The sequence below is a fragment of the Amblyomma americanum genome, chromosome 7, assembly GCF_052857255.1.
Source record: "Amblyomma americanum isolate KBUSLIRL-KWMA chromosome 7, ASM5285725v1, whole genome shotgun sequence".
In the NCBI taxonomy this organism is placed as follows: Eukaryota; Metazoa; Arthropoda; class Arachnida; order Ixodida; family Ixodidae; genus Amblyomma; species Amblyomma americanum.
The window spans coordinates 149,673,879-149,693,375 of NC_135503.1; the positions used below are offsets into that span (position 1 = coordinate 149,673,879).

General features: G+C 50.4%; 1 long non-coding RNA gene across 1 annotated transcript; it reads left to right on the forward strand.

Moving 5' to 3' along the window:
* The first annotated feature begins 719 nt into the window (after positions 1–719).
* On the forward strand, positions 720–18,898 carry LOC144098168 (uncharacterized). The gene is made up of 3 exons (XR_013307138.1): positions 720–916; positions 18,234–18,301; positions 18,887–18,898. It is a non-coding gene; the product is annotated as an uncharacterized LOC144098168 (long non-coding RNA).
* Positions 18,899–19,497: the final 599 nt, after the last annotated feature.

Here is a 19,497-nt window from a genome sequence, read left to right on the forward strand (position 1 = left end):
AGTTTACGATTTTTTACTCAGAAGATTGACGCAGCAAGAAAACGTTTTTTTATTTCTTCGTATAGTACGAGTTGCAATGAAGTACTGAAAAAATACTTATGCACGGAAACAATTTATTGTGCATGCAGTGTTGCTCCAAACTTGCAACTTTGAGAAGTGGCAAAACGACATTCTCCACCTCATGTGACATACGATTTTTTTCCGAGTAAACCATGAAGTTGCTTGCAAAACTAAGGTTCATTACTTTGTGTGGACACATTGACCCATCACATATAAAAATATAATTGAAAACAAAAAATGGTCATGGGACCTCGATTACCGTTCTTATCTGAACATGCCCATATATATATGTATATATATATATATATATATATATATATATATATATATATATATATATATATATATATATATATATATATATATATATATATATGTTCCTGGCGTTCTCGTCGCCCGTCGACCACACCACAGCACACCACGACGCACCTTTATAGAGGGAGAAAGTAATTTAGGCAAGGCCCTGGCCTGCTACTGCACACTGGGGAAGAAGGAAAGGGAAAGTAGAGTAAATAGAAATTCAAACTCGTAGATGGCGCTCCTAGGCCTGTGATGGCCGGCTGCAAATTCTTCCGGCTTCATCGCTGAGCTCAGGCCAGCCTGACCAGCAATTAAAGAGGAAGAAGCAGCCTGCCCCTGCCTCGAGCTGGCTGGCGTCGAAGGCGAAGCATGTCGCTGTGGCGGATGCACCTCCGCCTGCTGCTGTGGAAGGACGTCTGGACGTACCAGTTACGCAGGCACACGTTCCTGACCTTGCTGCAGGTGATGGTTCCCGCCGCCGTCATCCTGCTGTATGTCTACACCTTCCCCGTCTCCGGCCCCTCTCCGCAGGCGATCAGGAATGGGCTTGGGCTGGGTACGTACCCACGACCGGCGCATACAACCGGCGAAGCTTCCATCGTTGATGTCGCCACTGCAGAGGCGCAGGCTTCGAATTTCTGCGTTTCTATTTCACGGCAATCCGTTAACTCTTTTTTTTTTTTGCAGTAGACCGTGTCTTCTTAACATTACGCCCAGTGTTTACGAATGCATAAATGCATTGCTTTTTATTGTAACCATTGGACTGCTCCTGCCATTTAATGGAATAAGTAGTTTTTCTCTTATTGTGTATCAACTCCTCCGAAGACGAACGGGATATTTTTTGTGTAGCCTATGAATGCTCTCAGGAGAATGTTTTTTCCGTTATGTTCTGCCAGGTAAAAAAAAAATTCTGCGCCTGCATCGTACTTGCGCATGGTGGGATTAGGCTTCCAAACTGATTTATCCTGGAGCATACCCTCGTAGATGACGAGACAACCTCGGATATACACTTCGTCGCCTGTGTACCGGAGAAGTAAAAATTTCAACGAACTGGAAAATGACTTTCGTGGAAAGCTAGAAGCAACACAAATTAAGCGACTGAAAACAGACATAGAATTCGAACGGGGATGTAGAAGTGCGCTCGGGCAGTGTTACAGCGGCAGAACGAGCAAGAGAGAGGGAAGCGCTTGTCTCCTACCCTTTCTCCGGTAGTCGCTGTCAAGTTACGCCATTTCCTGAAGGTTTCATTTAATCTACAGGCCCAGCGCAGTGCTACAAAACACAACTTTAGTCCTCAAAACTTCCCGTTAGTTCTCAAGTTCGCACAAGGCACTCCTCTTGCCGCAAATGCATAACGTTAGAAAACTCAACGAAATAACTTCTGTGAAAGATACTAACAGGGGGGGGGAAGAGAAACTAAAGCATAGCAGCAGTTGCATTCCCGCGGCGACAAACATGGCAGCGCCCTTCAAAGTAGGGCTCCTCGCTTGACATTTATTTCGTCGTTGTTAATGTGTTTCCAGAGTGTTCACTGGCCATAAATGGGGCGCCAGTCTTTGCTTCATCTCATTTCCCCTATAACAAAACATATTAGTGATAAATTTATTTTGATTTAGAATGACGACTCTGCCGCTTCTAAGCTTAAGGGGTGCGTCAGTTTTTCCCAAAAATGGTTCAGCGCCACTATAAGCTGGACTTATCGTTGCTTGTCTGTTTGCGCAGAACGAAAAGAAGAAATGTGAGAAAAAGCTTAACCTGTCGCCAAATGCCTACGTTTAGCGTACGTATGGATGCACACCTTTACAGGTCTCAGACCGCGTCGATTTATACTCATTTGTAGTTATGTCTGTGTACGCCATGAACGGCGACATGGTGGCCGGGAAATGAGAACGAGGCACGATTTCGGCGGCGGCGTTATTTACTATAACAATCAATATCTTCCTTAAATCAACCGATACCATTGTTGAATTTTTTTCTCTATTAACGTTTTTGCTATCGTCAAAAGCCTTCCCAACTGGTTTTCTATTGCCGTCTTAACTGTTCGATGGGATCGACAGACACACTTTGAAAAGAAAGATTTTGTTGGGCTTGTAACAGTCCTGTGCATATGGTTTAATTCTTGCTGTAGCTTGCTGCAAAATTATATGGCGGCAAAATCAACATAGCTTGCTCTACACAGCAATACATTTCATAAAACTTCTAGCGGTTTTGGGGTTGTTATTCCGGGGATATAAATACGTCTTCCCCATTTAACCGAGGCTGACACTGTTCGAAGCCGCCAGATCCCACCCCGTGATCGCGTACGCTATCGAGCGCACGTCGACCACGGCGGGCCTTGCTCTGACGGAACAAAGGAACGACACATACTGGCTGACACAAAGAGGTTTTTATTGCTGCAGCAACAATAATTCCAGCTAACAACACAATGTGATAAGGAATCGAAAACGTCATACTCACCAGCAAGGTTACGAGCGAATGTTCTGCCGCGCTAGAGCAAGGAATACTCCGAGCCCGGACGCGACGAGATACGGGAGCGCGTCTCACCACCGCTTCCTCGCCCGCTAGCGAAGAACGGAGCCATAAGCGAAACGTCCGCTCGCGCCGACGACACCAGCCGAAGAAAGTCATGCTCTCTCCCGAGCGCTAGCTGCAAGCCGTCTCTCGCGATGCGGCACTGGCGCCCTCTCTTGTTAGTTAAGGTTAAGGCAACCAGGAAATGTGCCCCTCCTCGAGGCGAAGCTGCACGGTGCATTGCGGGAAAGCAAATCACAAGGGGTAACTGCGCGGCTGATTACCCACTTTCCCTCAACCGTAAATGGACCCCCGCGCCTCAGAGTACATGCTATGGAGGAGTCTCCTGGTCTCCATGCCATTGAGGCAGTTCTTGCAGCAGACGCCACGCCGACAGCGTCCACGCAGACTTCCGCGGTTTTCCGAAAGCGGCGTGAAGGTCTCCGCTGGGACAACGCCCATGGCCCGCGGACTCCGTGTCCGCAGGCCCGCGAAGAGAATGCCGGTTGGAAACTGCAAGACAGGCCAGTACTCAGCAGTACTCCTCAGGGTAACAGCAGCCGAAGGTGACTGCTGACTGGCCTCGCCACAGCTGCCCCGGATGGATGCGGCGAGCAGGATATAGGCCGCTCCGTCGCAGCAGGCGGCAGCGAAACGATGTGCCCAGGACAGCAAGCCTGGGTGCTCCACCGTATCTGCAAAATTGCCGAAACACTCTCGGTGTGCCTTCAACGGAGGTCACGGGAGGGGAAACGGCATCTGCAAGGGCCTCGGGGCACAATGCCTAACTCGCTAGCAATACGTGTTGGGTGGCTGTGCAAACGCAAAGTTCGAGTGAACAAAGCCCTTTCTTGACTTGAACGAGACTGCTCAGTTCGTGCGAGGTTAAAAAAACCGAGTGGGCAGCAAAGTGCGCCCCTCCAAACACCAAGGTCCGGTGGTCGTGCCTCTTATGACGTGGTGCAGGCAGCTCCGCAAAGCATTAGGCCTGACTACCACTGACAACGACCGTGAACAAAACAAACACCCGAGACGCGTTACGTGCGCGCAGCCGCGAGGAGACATCAGCTTTGTGGGGTGGTCCTACCCCGCTCACCGCACGAAGCAGCTTGTGAGCGGCCGGAACCCACCGTATCGGAGCGCCCAGTGCAGACTGCAATACCAGCGAGCTCGTAGTGGCACCCGTGGCCCCAGGTCACCCGGCTCCCGGAGCCGCGACTCCTGGTTCGAAAAAGAGACAGCAGAGAAAAATATAGAGAGAAAACTCGGACCACTCACGCGGCTTGCGTACACACTTGCTTCGGGCTCGGCAACTCCGCAGGCGCTAGGCCTCGCGCTCCCTCAATGCGGACCAAGTGGTTCTCGTGAAGAAACTCCAGAGAAAATATGACGAAGAACGTGCTGAGCATGTCGAGAAGTTCGAACATACTGCAACGTAATACACCTAGCGATCAAAATTTACTCAAGGCCTAGCACTTGTCAACTCCGCACAAACAGCGTTCCTCGTACCAAACACACAGTCGTACAATGTTTCAAGAGCAGAGCCCACGTTGGAGGATATAAACATGTTTCCCCCATTTAACCGCAGCTGACACTGTTCGAAGCCGGCAGACCCCACCCCGAGATCGCGTATGCTATCGAGCGCACGTCGACCACGGCGGGCCTTGCTCTGACGGAACAAAGGAACGACACATACTGGCTGACACGAAAAGGCATTTATTGCTGCAGCAACAATAATGCCAGCTAACAACAAAATATGCTAAGGAATCGAAATCGTCATACTCACCAGCAAGGTTACGAGCGAAGGTTCGCCCGCGCTAGGGCAAGGGATACTCCGAGCCCGGACGGGACGAGATACGGGAGAGTCTCCCGCCGCTTCCTCGCCCCGCTGGCGAAGAATGGAGGCACAAGCGAAACGTCCGCTCGCGCCGACGGCACCAGCCGAAGAGTCATGCTCTCTCCCGAGCGCGAGCTGCAAACCGTCTCTCGCGCTGCGACGCTGGCGGCCTCTCTTGTTAGTTAAGGTAACTAACCAGAGAATTTGCCCCTCCTCGAGGCGAGGCTGCACGGGGCATTCCTGGAAATGAAGGAACAAGGAAAAACTGCGGGACTGATTCCCCACGCGGTAAACCCGAGCAATGTGTGTGTTTCGTAAATAAGACTTTTATTTCCTGCTCCGGACGGTCTCCTGTGGTGGCCTGGTTATATCCGTGCTGGGTTCCCAATGCAAGTTTCGAGGGATCGAATCTTTGTATTTTCTTATTCCTTTCCTTTGTTGTTGTTGTTACATGTAACAAGTGCGGTTAAAAACTCAGCATCGTCAGCCTGACTACTCGCGCTGCAGGACAAATTCTTCCATGTCTCTCCAATTAACCCTATCCTGTGCCAGCTGTGGCCACCGTATCACCGCAAACTTCTTAATATCCTTAATATCATCCACCAACCTAACTTTCTGCCGCCCAGTCCTACGCTTGCCTTCTCTCGGAATCCACTCCGTTGCCCTTAAGCACCATCGATTATTTCCCGATCTAAATTACGCTGTAAATCACCAACAATTAGAAGTTTTGTAATTGATACCGAAAAGAATTACTGGTTATGACAAATCAGTGCCCAAATAGACAAACCTCTCGGCCCCTTTTAGTTCCTTTTACATGGGAAAATATATTGCTCTTATTCATAAGTAACTAAGTAACTACTGCTTGAGTGTTCACAGTGCTTGTAGTGCCTGCACATCAAAGGAAGCATGTTGTACATCCCGATCTTCCTTCGATTTTGAAGCTCATGCAGCACCAGCGGCGCCCTTTTCTTCCCTGTGTGATGGGAAGCTAATGAGTGGCGACATCCAGCGAATCTGCCGGCGCTCTTCTCTTTTTCAGTTCGTTTTGTGTTCCTGGCTTGTTATGGATGTGGTTCATGCTTCTGCTATTGTAGCAAATTTGCTCTAAACCTTCACGTCAGCTGAAAGGGGCACGAAACTGCTGGTGCGACCCATGTCTTATGGAGCTGCGCTGGATTCGAGTGGTCACGATTCCTGCGACTGGGATGGCATAGCTAATCCTACGCTATGACTTCTTCCGACTCCCGTCTAAGGACTAGGCTTTCCAGTTCTTGTGAAAATGGTCAACGCGTCCCATAGAGGTATGAGGGTCCGCTATAGCTAACATGGTGCTTTTGAGTAGTCGCTCCACTGGCAGGACTGTTTCTGGCGTTCTCGACTCCCCAACATTATCAACTATAGAGCTGCGATGCGCATTCTACCGCTGCTCCTGTCAGTCCGCGTTTCTCCCGGACTCACACATACGCTTTGGATAGTTTTCTTTGCTTTGCGCATACTTCACCCGGAGCACTTCTCGGAATCTCCTGTATCTATATCAACCGAGGACACTTCAAATTCGCAACCAGGTTCATTCCTCCTGTGTTCCAGCACCAGGGAGACAAATACCTCCGGAGCAGTCAGCAGTCAGGTTCTTCTCCCTTCTTGCTAAATGAGGGCAGAAGAAGCGTTACTAAAATGTATTCCTAACCAATCCCACCAATCAGGAAGCATTGGCTCAGAAAAATTAATGCCAGTTTTCACCATCCAGACATGACGCTTTAAAAAAGTCCGTGAAATATGAAACTTGTTCCGAAAAACAAAAATATAAGGTTGGCTATAACCCGTTACATTACACCATAGGAGCACAGATTATTTAAGTTAGCCAGCCTCGCCCACATTCTCGGCTTTGCGCTTAGCATTTGCCGAAACATATCACACCGCTTTTTCTATGTGTTAATGTAGCACCTTGTTTCACAAGTTAATATGTAGAGCCAACAAGCTCGCCAGAATACCTGCCAGCACACTGCAGCAACGTGTGCCTCTAGCCTCCATGCAGGCTTGGCGCATGTGTGCGTCAGGCAAGCCAGCGACTGCAAGCTTCGTCTCTCAAATGGCAAAGTGCTGCAGAAGAGTCATGAATAAATTGTACGTGAACTCGTAGAGACAGTGTATATCAAAAGGTGCGCAAAAGACAGTATTGCCGACACGTACGGCCGTCAGCACGCTTAACGCGAACGTTCGAGCGCGTGTCTTCCACTGACATTGGCGCCCTTGGGCGTCGGCCGCTAGGTCTGAGATAATAGACAGTTTTAGCTGTGCGTACGCAACGGCTTAGCGTACGCAAGGAGTTTGCAGGAACGGTAGTGCGCATGCGCAGAACGCAAGCGCAAGCCCTGCGTCTTGCGTGCGTACGCTAGCCAGCGGACTTTGCGTAGCGGCGCTTGCGTGGCTTGCGTACGCTAACTTTGACAAGATGGCGGCGCCATGCTCGCCCGATTCGGAATAAATACATGTCGCCGCTCGATTCTCCGACGCAATAGCTCGCTCAAATGGTAGCGGTTCGCTTTTATTTCGCCTACTCTTGCCCACACAAAGCGGTATAAGCGATAACTAGCCCCTGTTTTTCAGATAATTTGGTGATTTTCAAGCTCCTAGGCCTAACTATATGCAGTGTGTTTTCCTCGTAGCAACGACACCTGGCGAAGCAGTTTTCTGGCTTTTAGCCAGTTCTTACATTTTCTTCGGTTGGCATAGTTTTTCTTCTTGGAACAAAAAAGGCTCAATGCACTCACACTAGTTATCAGCAATCACGGATGAAATTTTCTTCAACCGAGCGTTGATGTGCTTTGACGACTAGATGGCGCTACGTGCGCCTGAAGGACGCTACGGCTCGGCCAGCTAAAACTATACTTCGGTGCGGACAGTGTACCGCACGCAGCGCCGTAGCGGTTTGCTAAAACTGTCTAACATCAGGGTGGACGCAGGGCACGAGCTCTCTCCAACCGCCGCAAACACGCATGGTCTCGGCCGTAATGTCAGTTCAGGACGCGCAATCGAGCGTTCGTGTTAAGCGTGCTGAGGACGCACAGTACAGTGTCAACACTTCTGAACATGTCTTTACCTTGCTCTACGTGCCGCCCACTTTAGGCACCAGCTTAAATTAGCATACGCGCATCGCCTGAGGAGCGGGGCCGTGAGCTCGTCGTCCTCAAAAAATAATTAAGACCTCCTGGGCCCAGTTAACTTATGTGCTCGAACATCGTACAGCACAGGAGAGTCATTTGAATATCTCCTCCATTGAAATGCGGCCGGGATTCCATCCCGCATTTTTGTGGCCGGCAGCTGCACGGCATAGCCAACGCGCCACCGCGGATGTGCGTCGTCTGCTACAGCGCGGAGCGTTGCCGTAAAGAACACATGTGAGGCGCGTCATATTAGACGGTTGACTGCTTCACACCGATAGAGCAAGCTTCCTGTAGCATGGGCAGATGGGTCCGACGGGTCAAGCGGAGGCCAGTTGCGGGTGCACCTGGCGCCCAGGGACCATCTGCGCATGCACACTGAGTGCTAGCATCAGCAGTAAGCGATGGTAGCGGAGGGCTTGAGCTATTCTAAACAGAACTAATAATAATGTGACATTCCTTGTGTGCTACGAGGTACATTCCTTGTGTGTGCATCGAGTTGGGGCTTAAGGCCGCCCCTCTTTTCCAGCTGCATACCTTTGCAGAAAGCAGGACGCCGGCACACGCGGAAACCGAGAGCCCCCGAGTACATACGAGGAACGAAAATTGTCGCTTGACGCACGGACCCCCTCCCCCCCCCCCTTTCGACGTGGGCTATCGCCGGGAAGGCACCCACAGCTTCCCGCCGTGCCTCGTGAACAAAAGCGCATTCCCAGGAGGGCCGTGACGGACACCTGTCATGGCGAACGGGCAGTACTCGCCAAGAATGTGGGAAGACAGGCGCTAGTGAACAAAAGCGCATTCCCAGGAGGGCCGTGACGGACACCTGTCATGGCGGACAGGCAAGACTCGCCAAGAATGTGGGAAGACAGGGGCGACCCTTAATCTGGTTTCCCGGAGCGACAGACGAACCCCTTCATGCTTATTAGCTGTGTCCCGCCGTCGGTAGCCCGGCAGCATCGTGGGCCCTTTCGCCCCCTCCTCTGTTGCTGACGGGCGACGCGGACCGATGGTGGGTGGCGGTATGCATGCATGGGGCAAGGATTAGCTCCGAAGGGAGAGCCTGTGGATACTCTCACTTGAGAGAGAGTTGTGGCGTTTTTGTTTATTTAGTTTGTGTTGTTAACAAGACTCTGGGTTCGAGGCTAAGCCCAACCCAAGGGGTTGTCCCCATCTCGCATGTTATTTTTGATTGGAGAATTGATGCTTTGGGCGGGCCACTGAAAATGACCGCCCTTAGTCCTTTGTTAATCAAGTGCTTAAAAGCGCATGTAAACGGATGCAGTCCAGTCTGAGCTGGGGCTCCATGCTTAGCATGTAATGTGATGCTACTTAGGCACTAACCTGCCCGGTCGATGAGTAAAGTAGTGCAAAGTTTGTTCTTTTGTAAATTCAGTTCTGCTTTTTCCAGTTTAACTCTCTGTATATGTAGGTTGAAAAATTATGCTCTGCTGTCATCATCTACAAGCTCGCCTCCTGTTCATCTTCCAAGCCGAACGACACTAGAGGAAGGGTTTGTGAACCATCCTCGAAGAAACGGACGACTATTGAAATTCTACTGCATACACGCTCAGGACGACATCGTTCGCGAAGAGGGCCTTCAGCGCCGAAGCCCGACGGCGTGCAGCTTCTGCCAGCAACCGCTCGAGCCCAACTCCGGAGCCACTCCATCGCCCCCATGAAGTCGTCGGCACGTAAGCTCGGACGCCCCAGCCTCTGATGTATAATCTTAATCATGTGTAATTATTGAATATACCTGTTTGTTTAAACTGAGCCATACGGTGTCTCTTTGCCTCTCCGTCCCGTGTGGACCTGCGCATTATGGGGGTCATCACACTGGTGTCAGAAGTGGGGTCTCAAAAGCAAATGTCCTCTGAATGCTGCGACATTCATGACTTCAAAATTGTAATCAAAAGGGAATCACGGGACTGATTGTGGGACTTTTACCCCCATTTGAGAGGCTTGAGGCACCGGAGGGCTTGAAAAAAAAAATGTCTTTATCTGAGGGAGCTCCCACTCCACAGCCGTCGCTCGGAGCAAGCATGCTGGCATTAGGAAGCGTCATTCCGACGTTTACAGGAGATAAGACAGGGGTTCCAATCTGCGATTTCTTTTCCATGCTAGAAGAGATTGGGAAAATGGGGGAATGGTCCGATGCTCAAATGCTGGGAATGGCGAGGTGTAAGATGGCAGGAGCTGCTCATGATTTTGCATGGCGAGACGAAAAAGTAAAATCCACAAAATCATTTGCGGAATTTAAGAAGCTCGCGTTTGAGCATTTCGACACTGAACCACGTCACGTGCGGGTACAGAGGTTCCGTGACGCCGGACAGATGGTAGGGGAGGACGTGCGAACATTTGCGTCGTGGCTTCAGCGCCTAGCACGCGATACGTTAAGCAGGGAGGAGGAAGGAGACCAGCTAAGGAAGAAATACGCGGAGGATCTACTTAAAGAGGAAATGACCGCTTTTTTCGTGGCTGGTCTGCAAGACCCCGTGCGCCGGTTCGTGCTCTCGCGCAAGCCGAGCAATTTCGACCAAGCCGTGGAGGCCGCATTGGATGAGGAACGAAATGAGGCGTTAACGACAGCCGCAGCGAGAGTACGCGTCATAGAGAGAGCGGTGCTCAACCCTGAGGTTGCTCTCTTGACAGAGCGGTTAGATCGCTTGGAACAGCTGCTATCTCAGCAGGTAGAATGCCAGGTTGAAGCGCGCGCTCAACAGCGCCCATTCGCTGGAAACCGGAGACCGCCACAAAGCTACAGGCGCGGTATGCGAGATTTTGAAGAAATCGTATGCTTCGCTTGCCAGGGTCGCGGACACATCGCCAGGTTCTGCCAAAACGTGCGCCGTGGGGAGCCACAAAGAGAAGCAGGCGAGACACGCCCTAAGCAAGCCGACAGCGGGGCTCCAGATACCGAGAAAAAAAACTAGTTAGTCCTCCCCAGCCTGAGGAGCGTGGGGAGGGAGCAGTGGATGATGAGGTAGTGGTAGTTTGTGTGGCCGACGAGGCATGCCCTGTTGTGCGTTGCAAGTTAAATGGTTGTTGCATGGAATTGTTGATAGATACGGGGTCAAAGGTGACATTGCTTAAGGAGAGCAGTTTTAACACGCTTCGAAGGAAGGGGGACCGCGAGGTGTTGGAAGCGTTTGGTGGTATGGCAACCAAATTTGTAGGCATAACGGGGGATCCTCTTGGCATAAGTGGACTCTACCGGTTACACTTCTCTCTCGGCGGAATTGCATTGGAGCACCCCTGCTACGTATGCCCGGACACGGTGTCTCTGCCAAACGGAGTGTCGGGTATATTAGGGCAGGATTTTTTTGAGAAAAGGGAAGGTAGTAGTCTCATTCTCTGAGGAAGAGGTTAATGCGGGCGGCTCAAAAGTTCCGTTTTTGAACAGGAGAGGGGCTGAGTTTCGCATTACCGATATTGACACCCGTCAAACAGTGGGATCATTGGAGAAGGTATATTCGCGGGTTGCCGTCCGGCTGGTCGAGGAGGCGGTCGTCCTTCCTTGGTCGGAGCACATTTTGTACGCGTTTGTGCCTTCAGATGTAGAGAGCGGCGCCGTGGGAGTGCTTGAGCCGGTCGACTCTCTCAGCAATGGCCTGAAGGCAGCCGCGTGCCTCGTGACAGTTAATGACGCCCACAGAGTGCCGCTACGGGTGGTTAACTGTAGCCAGCAGCCACTGAGCCTTCCCAAGAACAAAACATTGGCTTTCTTCACCTCTGCGATAGAGCAACGTGAGCCCACCGATACGGTACTCGCAACTGTAGAGCATGCTAGTCCTTCGGCTGCTCCAAAGGTGTCGTTCGATCTTTCTCACGTAAAATCCAGGGAGAGGGAGGCTCTGGCTGGTTTGCTGAACGACTACTCGGAGGTATTCGCCGCGTCCAACCTGGATTTGGGCTGCTGTGGCGTTATAAAGCACAGGATAGAAACCGGCACTTCATCGCCCGTTTACCAGCGTGCGTACAGGATTCCTTACTCCCAACGTGAGGAGATGGAGCGGCAGGTGCAGGACCTGATTGATCGCGGCATTGTCGAACACTCAAAGTCACCCTGGGGAGCACCAGCACTATTGGTGGAAAAGCCAGATGGCTCGTATCGATTGGTAGTGGACTACCGCAAACTAAATGCCGTAACTCGCATCGATCCATACCCCATCCCCAATATACAGGAGACGCTTTCTCAGCTGGGCTCTGCCAGGTACTTCACGGTAGTGGACATGGCGGCGGGATTCTGGCAGATAGCAATGGATCCGGCAGATGCCGAGAAAACGGCATTCAACACGCCCTCCCTATGAATGGAAAAGAATGCCGATGGGTCTGGCCAACAGCCCTGCTGTCTGGCAGAGAACCGCTGATGTTATCTTGGCAGGTCTTCTGGGGAGGCTGTGCTTCGTGTATATGGATGACATTATCATATACAGTGAAAGTTGTGATAACCATTTGCGCGATATTGAGCAGGTTTTGGTGCGACTAAGAGCAGCGGGTCTCAAGCTGAAGCCCTCTAAGTGCCAATTCCTCAAAAACGAGGTGAAATACCTCAGGCACGTTGTTTCAGCTGACGGCGTGCGACCGGACCCTGAGAAACTAAGGTGTGTCTCGGATTTTCCATCCCCGACTAGCGTCCGCCAGGTCCGGCAGTTTCTCGGCCTGATCGGTTACTACCGAAGGCACATAGAGGAGTTCGCCAAGCTCGCTAAGCCGCTCACCGCCTTAACAGCCAAAAATGTCGCCTTTCGCTGGGACGAAAACGCGGAGGATGCTTTTGGGGCCCTGAAAAGGAAGCTAATGAGTGCACCGCTGTTGCGCCACCCGGATTTTAATTTGCCCTTCGTTATGGCCACAGATGCGTCGAAGTTCGCAGTTGGTGCCGTGCTATCTCAGGTTATCGAGGGCAAAGAACATCCCGTTGCTTTTGCTAGCCGACAGCTGAGCCCCACAGAGCAAAAGTACGGAGCTACGGAAAGGGAGTGCCTCGCCGTTGTCTGGGCAGTAAAGCACTTCAGATGCTACCTTTACGGCCGCAAATTCAAGCTAGTCACAGACTGCCATCCTCTGAAATGGGTGATGAGTGTCAGGGACCCTAGCTCGCGACTCGCTAGATGGAATCTACACCTGCAGGAATACTGCTTTGAAGTTGAGCACAAGTCAGGAAAGACACATCTGAATGCTGATGCACTCAGCCGCACAGCTGCCGTGGCAGCTATAGATGAGTTTGTCCCCGTAGTCGACCCCGCCGAATTACGCACAGAGCAGTGCAAAGATCCGGACCTGAAGCGAATAATCGAAAGCTTAGAGGACGCACCGTCTCACCCCGAACAGCTAGGTTATTTCATTGGCAAAGACGGCACCCTGTGTCGGCGCACGAGGCCAACCAGGAAAGGGAGACCAGAGAAAACCGCTTGGGAGAGAGTCGTCATACCTCGGTCGTGGACAGAAAGGGTTCTTCGCGCGTTTCACGATGCGCCATGCGCCGGTCATTTTGGCGTAGCGAAGACACGCAGGCGTGTGGAGCGTTTGTACTTTTGGAGTGGCATGCGACAGGATGTTAGAGACTACTGTGCTAAGTGTCATTCCTGTCTCGAAAGAAAAACACCCAAGGGACGAAGACCAGCTCCAATTCAGCCGTTCCCTGAGGTTTCGGCTCCCTTCGAGCGGACAGGTATGGACATAATGGGCCCATTGCCCACGACCACTTCCGGAAACAAGTACATTTTAGTATTTGTCGATCACCTTTCAAAATACGCGGAAGCGGTAGCACTCCCAGATCAGAAGGCAGACACGGTTGCAAGAGCATTTGTCGAACAGATCGTGCTCCGACATGGACCCCCGAGGCAACCCTTGACAGATCGGGGAACGAACTTCGTGTCGCAACTAATGAGGAGAGTTTGCGAGCTGCTTAAGATCGCTAAGAAGCAGACAACACCGTACCATCCGGCTTGCAACGGCGCGGTGGAGCGACTGAACCAAACCGTGGCCGGGTTACTGTCGCATTTTGTTTCGCGCGACCAGCGGGACTGGGACTTGTGGCTCCCGTATGCAATGTTTGCCTACAATTCCGCAGCACACGAGAGCACGGGCGAATCGCCATTCTTTCTTCTCTACGGCCGAGACCCGGACCAGCCTAGTGAAGTGCCAGAGGGCCCCCGTCGTGTCCCATACGCTTCACTGTACGACTATAAGGTTGAGCTAGAATCGCGCTTGCAAGTGGCGAGGGACATCGCAAAGGAGTGCTTAAAGAAAGCGGCGAAGCGCAGGAAGGAGGTGCACGATCGCAGTGCTAGAGACGCGCCGTTTGATGTGGGGGACAGCGTGTACATTGAAAACTGCCAAAGGCAGATTGGGCTAGCTCGTAAGTTCCAGACGAAGTGGAGAGGACCGTGCGAGGTTGTCGAGAAGCTTTCTCCGGTAAACTTCAGAGTCCGAGACGTGAACCGGCGTTTGATAAGGATACACGCAAATCGCCTCAAGTCGGCACCGGTTCAGTATTCACGAAATGAGGAAAGGGAAAGCGCGGATTTTGATGGGGACAGAAGTGAAGCGGAGCGCGCAGATAGTTCGCAAGAAACGCCCTCTCCTGCATTTGTTCGGCAGGCGCCCGAGGTGACGGCCGGAATGCCACCGGATTTACTTCATGCATTGCTAGAAGAAGAAGCGCGCGAGGTTGCCGCGCAGATAACGCCAGGAGAGGCTCCTGCCACGAGCCCTCGCGAGTCCCAAAGCAGACAAAGGGGCACAGACTTACTTAGTATGACTCATGAAGGCCGATATCCGCTGCGAAATCGGAAAGCTAAGTCGGACTAATGGCGTAAACAGAGCGGAGCTGTGAACTGGTTAGAATTGTGTAATGCCGCAGCTCATAACATTGCTATGTGCTTATGTGTTAAGTTATCGGAGTTGGTAGTTAAACCTTTCTGTCATTAAGTAACACCTTCACAGGAGAGCATGCGGAGCGCATGCAGAACCTGCCCTACTTCCTTTCGTTATCTATATTTTAGTCTGTGCCGTGATCGTGCTAGAAGTGGAAGCTCCTTTGTAACTGTGGTAAATTTATTTCGTCCAGTTTGGACTAGAAAGGAGAGGCTTGGGTGCTGAGTTTCATGTTTATCTGTAAAAGAAGATCAGTGCTGCCCCTGGAGACGCCAGTTATGACAGCGGAGGCATATGGTGTTGTGCAGTGGTGTTGAGTGCAGCGAAAAGTGTTTTGTCGGACGCACTGTGCGAGGCGATTCAGAAAGACAAGGGGAGCTGCAGGGACTCAAATGTTCGGAGAACATTCTTCTGGAGGGTGAGCGAGTGTGACATTCCTTGTGTGCTACGAGGTACATTCCTTGTGTGTGCATCGAGTTGGGGCTTAAGGCCGCCCCTCTTTTCCAGCTGCATACCTTTGCAGAAAGTAGGACGCCGGCACACGCGGAAACCGAGAGCCCCCGAGTACATACGGGGAACGAAAATTGTCGCTTGACGCACGGACCCCCTCCCCCCCCCCCCCTTTCGACGTGGGCTATCGCCGGGAAGGCACCCACAGCTTCCCGCCGTGCCTCGTGAACAAAAGCGCATTCCCAGGAGGGCCGTGACGGACACCTGTCATGGCGAACGGGCAGTACTCGCCAAGAATGTGGGAAGACAGGCGCTAGTGAACAAAAGCGCATTCCCAGGAGGGCCGTGACGGACACCTGTCATGGCGGACAGGCAAGACTCGCCAAGAATGTGGGAAGACAGGGGCGACCCTTAATCTGGTTTCCCGGAGCGACAGACGAACCCCTTCATGCTTATTAGCTGTGTCCCGCCGTCGGTAGCCCGGCAGCATCGTGGGCCCTTTCGCCCCCTCCTCTGTTGCTGACGGGCGACGCGGACCGATGGTGGGTGGCGGTATGCATGCATGGGGCAAGGATTAGCTCCGAAGGGAGAGCCTGTGGGTACTCTCACTTGAGAGAGAGTTGTGGCGTTTTTGTTTATTTAGTTTGTGTTGTTAACAAGACTCTGGGTTCGAGGCTAAGCCCAACCCAAGGGGTTGTCCCCATCTCGAATGGTATTTTTGATTGGAGAATTGATGCTTTGGGCGGGCCAATGAAAATGACCGCCCTTAGTCCTTTGTTAATCAAGTGCTTAAAAGCGCATGTAAACGGATGCAGTCCAGTCTGAGCTGGGGCTCCATGCTTAGCATGTAATGTGATGCTACTTAGGCACTAACCTGCCCGGTCGATGAGTAAAGTAGTGCAAAGTTTGTTCTTTTGTAACTTCAGTTCTGCTTTTTCCAGTTTAACTCTCTGTATATGTATGTTGAAAAATTATGCTCTGCTGTCATCATCTACAAGCTCGCCTCCTGTTCATCTTCCAAGCCGAACGACACTAGAGGAAGGGTTTGTGAACCATCCTCGAAGAAACGGACGACTATTGAAATTCTACTGCATACACGCTCAGGACGACATCGTTCGCGAAGAGGGCCTTCAGCGCCGAAGCCCGACGGCGTGCAGCTTCTGCCAGCAACCGCTCGAGCCCAACTCCGGAGCCACTCCATCGCCCCCATGAAGTCGTCGGCACGTAAGCTCGGACGCCCCAGCCTCTGATGTATAATCTTAATCATGTGTAATTATTGAATATACCTGTTTGTTTAAACTGAGCCATACGGTGTCTCTTTGCCTCTCCGTCCCGTGTGGACCTGCGCATTATGGGGGTCATCACAATAAGCAATGTTTAAAAAACGCGTTAGGAAGTGTCTATCTTTTTTAGCTTGACGAGAGCCAGTTTGTGTCGGCCAAAATTTCTCTGTTGCTGTATGCTCTAAATGAGAGGATGTCCCCCTTCAGCTCTGTTTATTGAGAAATTTGTAGCAAATACAATTTTGCCGTGGGATTGTAGCTAAACGTGACGTACAAGTCACCTGACTGGGCGTTCGGCACTGCGTGCAACACAGCTCAGATGACACTGAACAGCACACATAGCAGCGCACGCGCAAAAAATCGGTCAACAGTACGCGGATATAATACTTGAAACAAACGAGTAATAGCACAAAAAATGCATCCATTTGCATGCAACAATAGAAAACTTTCAAGAACATTGACTGCGAGAACACAGTGGGAATAAGCAAATTAATGACATAAGTTCTACAAAGTAAAAAGACTTTTCTTCTGAAGGCTGACAAGGACGATGATCGTTCTCGAAGATCAAGTATGTCAGGGCTACCGTTCAAAAGGTTAGAGATTTGCCATTTAACTGTATTCCATACCCGGCCCTCATTCGAGATTTTAGAAAATTCACATTTTGGAAAACGCAGTGAGGGTCTGTGTTAAAGGGGCTCTGAAACGCCTTCCGAGGAGAGCACATCAACTCACTTAATCACTGCACCGTGTTGCCATGAAAACCAGAGCCAAATGACACTCTTCTACACGCAGCAGACGACCCACAATCACGCGTAAAAGTTCGCGAGCCCTTCCCGGCGACATTTTCATGCTCGCACTTTCCTCCGTCCCCCGCATCTGCGTAGAGAAGGTGAGAGGTGGCCATTGGTTAGATTTTTTCAGACGTCAGGCAGCTACCGTGGCCGCGGCCAATAAGCCGCTTAGCTCCGGCGGGTCGGGAAGCTCCGCTCCAAGAGGGGTGTCGGCAAAGGAGCACCTAGCTTCCAGCGTGCAAAAACTGACGAGAGGAGAGGGAAAGGCGCGAAGACGTTGAAATTCATATTTTAGCTACCGATAAGTCGATCAGCTTCTACAAAGCACATTAAAAAATCCTTGCTGGACACTATTTGTAAAGCGGCGTGCTACAATATCCCAGGCATATGCTACAACTTTATTAGAGCCCCCTTCATTCACCGCCCCTTTAAGAAACATATGTAGAAACGCAGTGGAGTCAGATTTGTATTGTTCATATATATATATATATATATATATATATATATATATATATATATATATATATATATATATATATATATATATATATATATATATATATATATATATACATATATATATATATATATATATATATATATATATTCGTCTAGTCGCTGATTGTAGATGGCCGTAATACTTAATATCGGACTTTTTAAAATTATGCTCAAACAGAATCATATCTAGAGAAATTGCAAATCAAACAGACATTTCCTTCGTGAAGTGTAAATTTTACAAAAAATCTTTATATACATTCACAATTTAAAACAGCTCTGAGGCTCTTATAAAGTGTTGGCACATTCGGCCAATTTTTGTTGTTATACAATCATCAACGCATTTAAACGATTCAGCCGAGCACATGCCCCTTTCCCAGAAGGCTTGCCGTATAATTTTTTTTCTCACAGTTCACACAGGCTACAACAAGAGCTACTTTTGACAAATGGACCAATTTTTCAGATGTGTTTGCCTGGGCCGCGGTGCGCCTTGGGGACAACCGCATCGTGAGCGAGAATTTTACTCTGCCGGTGAGTAAGACGATCCCGCGAGCAACTCTTGCCCGCTGCTCATCCGCAGTGGTGCTATGTTTCGCGAAAAACGCTGAACACACAACAAAAGACATGCTGACGTTGCAAGGCTGCGATGCTGCCAGCGATGACTGAATTTGTTTCATATGCTCTCCTTGCTATTGTTCTTGTGTCTGAAATTGCTAAATTTGGTGTAAATGTTTGGAGGCCTGAAAAACCACAGCGCCTAATGCAACAAAAAGATGATTGGTGTTTTCCTCATTCAGTTGCGCGCTTTGAAGGTCTCATTAATCATTATCTATGTGATACATGCATTGCTTTCTGAGGAATGACCGAAATAGGCAAGCTGTGAAATATGCAAGCTGTTACTGCTGCCTCTGGGGGGATGAAGCGGTATCACTTTTTCTCCACCCTCCCTTTTCGCCTCTTGTGTGAAATAAAATTAGCGGTTTGATCCGTACTACGCCTAGATTATTCCACTGCAGGAATGCACGCGTGCTGACCCATGCTTTGTTGCTACAAAAAAAGCACGGTTTTTTAGGAAACTTAGTTTTAATTCCACGTGTGCTCTGGGCTGTCAAGCAGGACAGCGAGTAAAGACATGTAGTAACTGATAATTATAATAATTGGTTTTGGGGGGAAAGGGAATGACGCAGTATCTGTCTCAAATATCGTTGGACACTTGAACCGCGCCGTAAGAGAAGGAATAAAGGAGGGAGTGAAAGAAGAAAGAAAGATAGAGGCGCAGTAGTTGAGGACTTCGGAATAATTTCGACCACCTGGGGATCTTTAACGTGCACTGACATCGCACAGCACACGGGCGCCTTAGTGTTTTTCCTGCATAAAAACGCAGTCGCCGTGGCCGGGTTCGAACTCAAGAACTCCGCATCAGTAGTTGAGTGCCTTAACCACTGAGCCACCGCGGCGGTATGTGTAGTAACTGAAGTAAGGCACATTGATGGTTACATCCACGTGTCATGCAAAGATGTAATGAATTCAATATGCACTTCCGGTAGTCGCTTGAAATTGGCTAAGAACTGTGACCGCGAGTAGTTCACGCATGAACACTGGCAACGACTGAGATGTTTTAGCGTCCACGTTATAGTCGCCGCAGATGAGGGGAGTCTACGGTGCCGGCCAATGCATATGCTTCCCATCCGTGCCGTTCATAAAAGAAACGCGCTTATTAGTCCCGA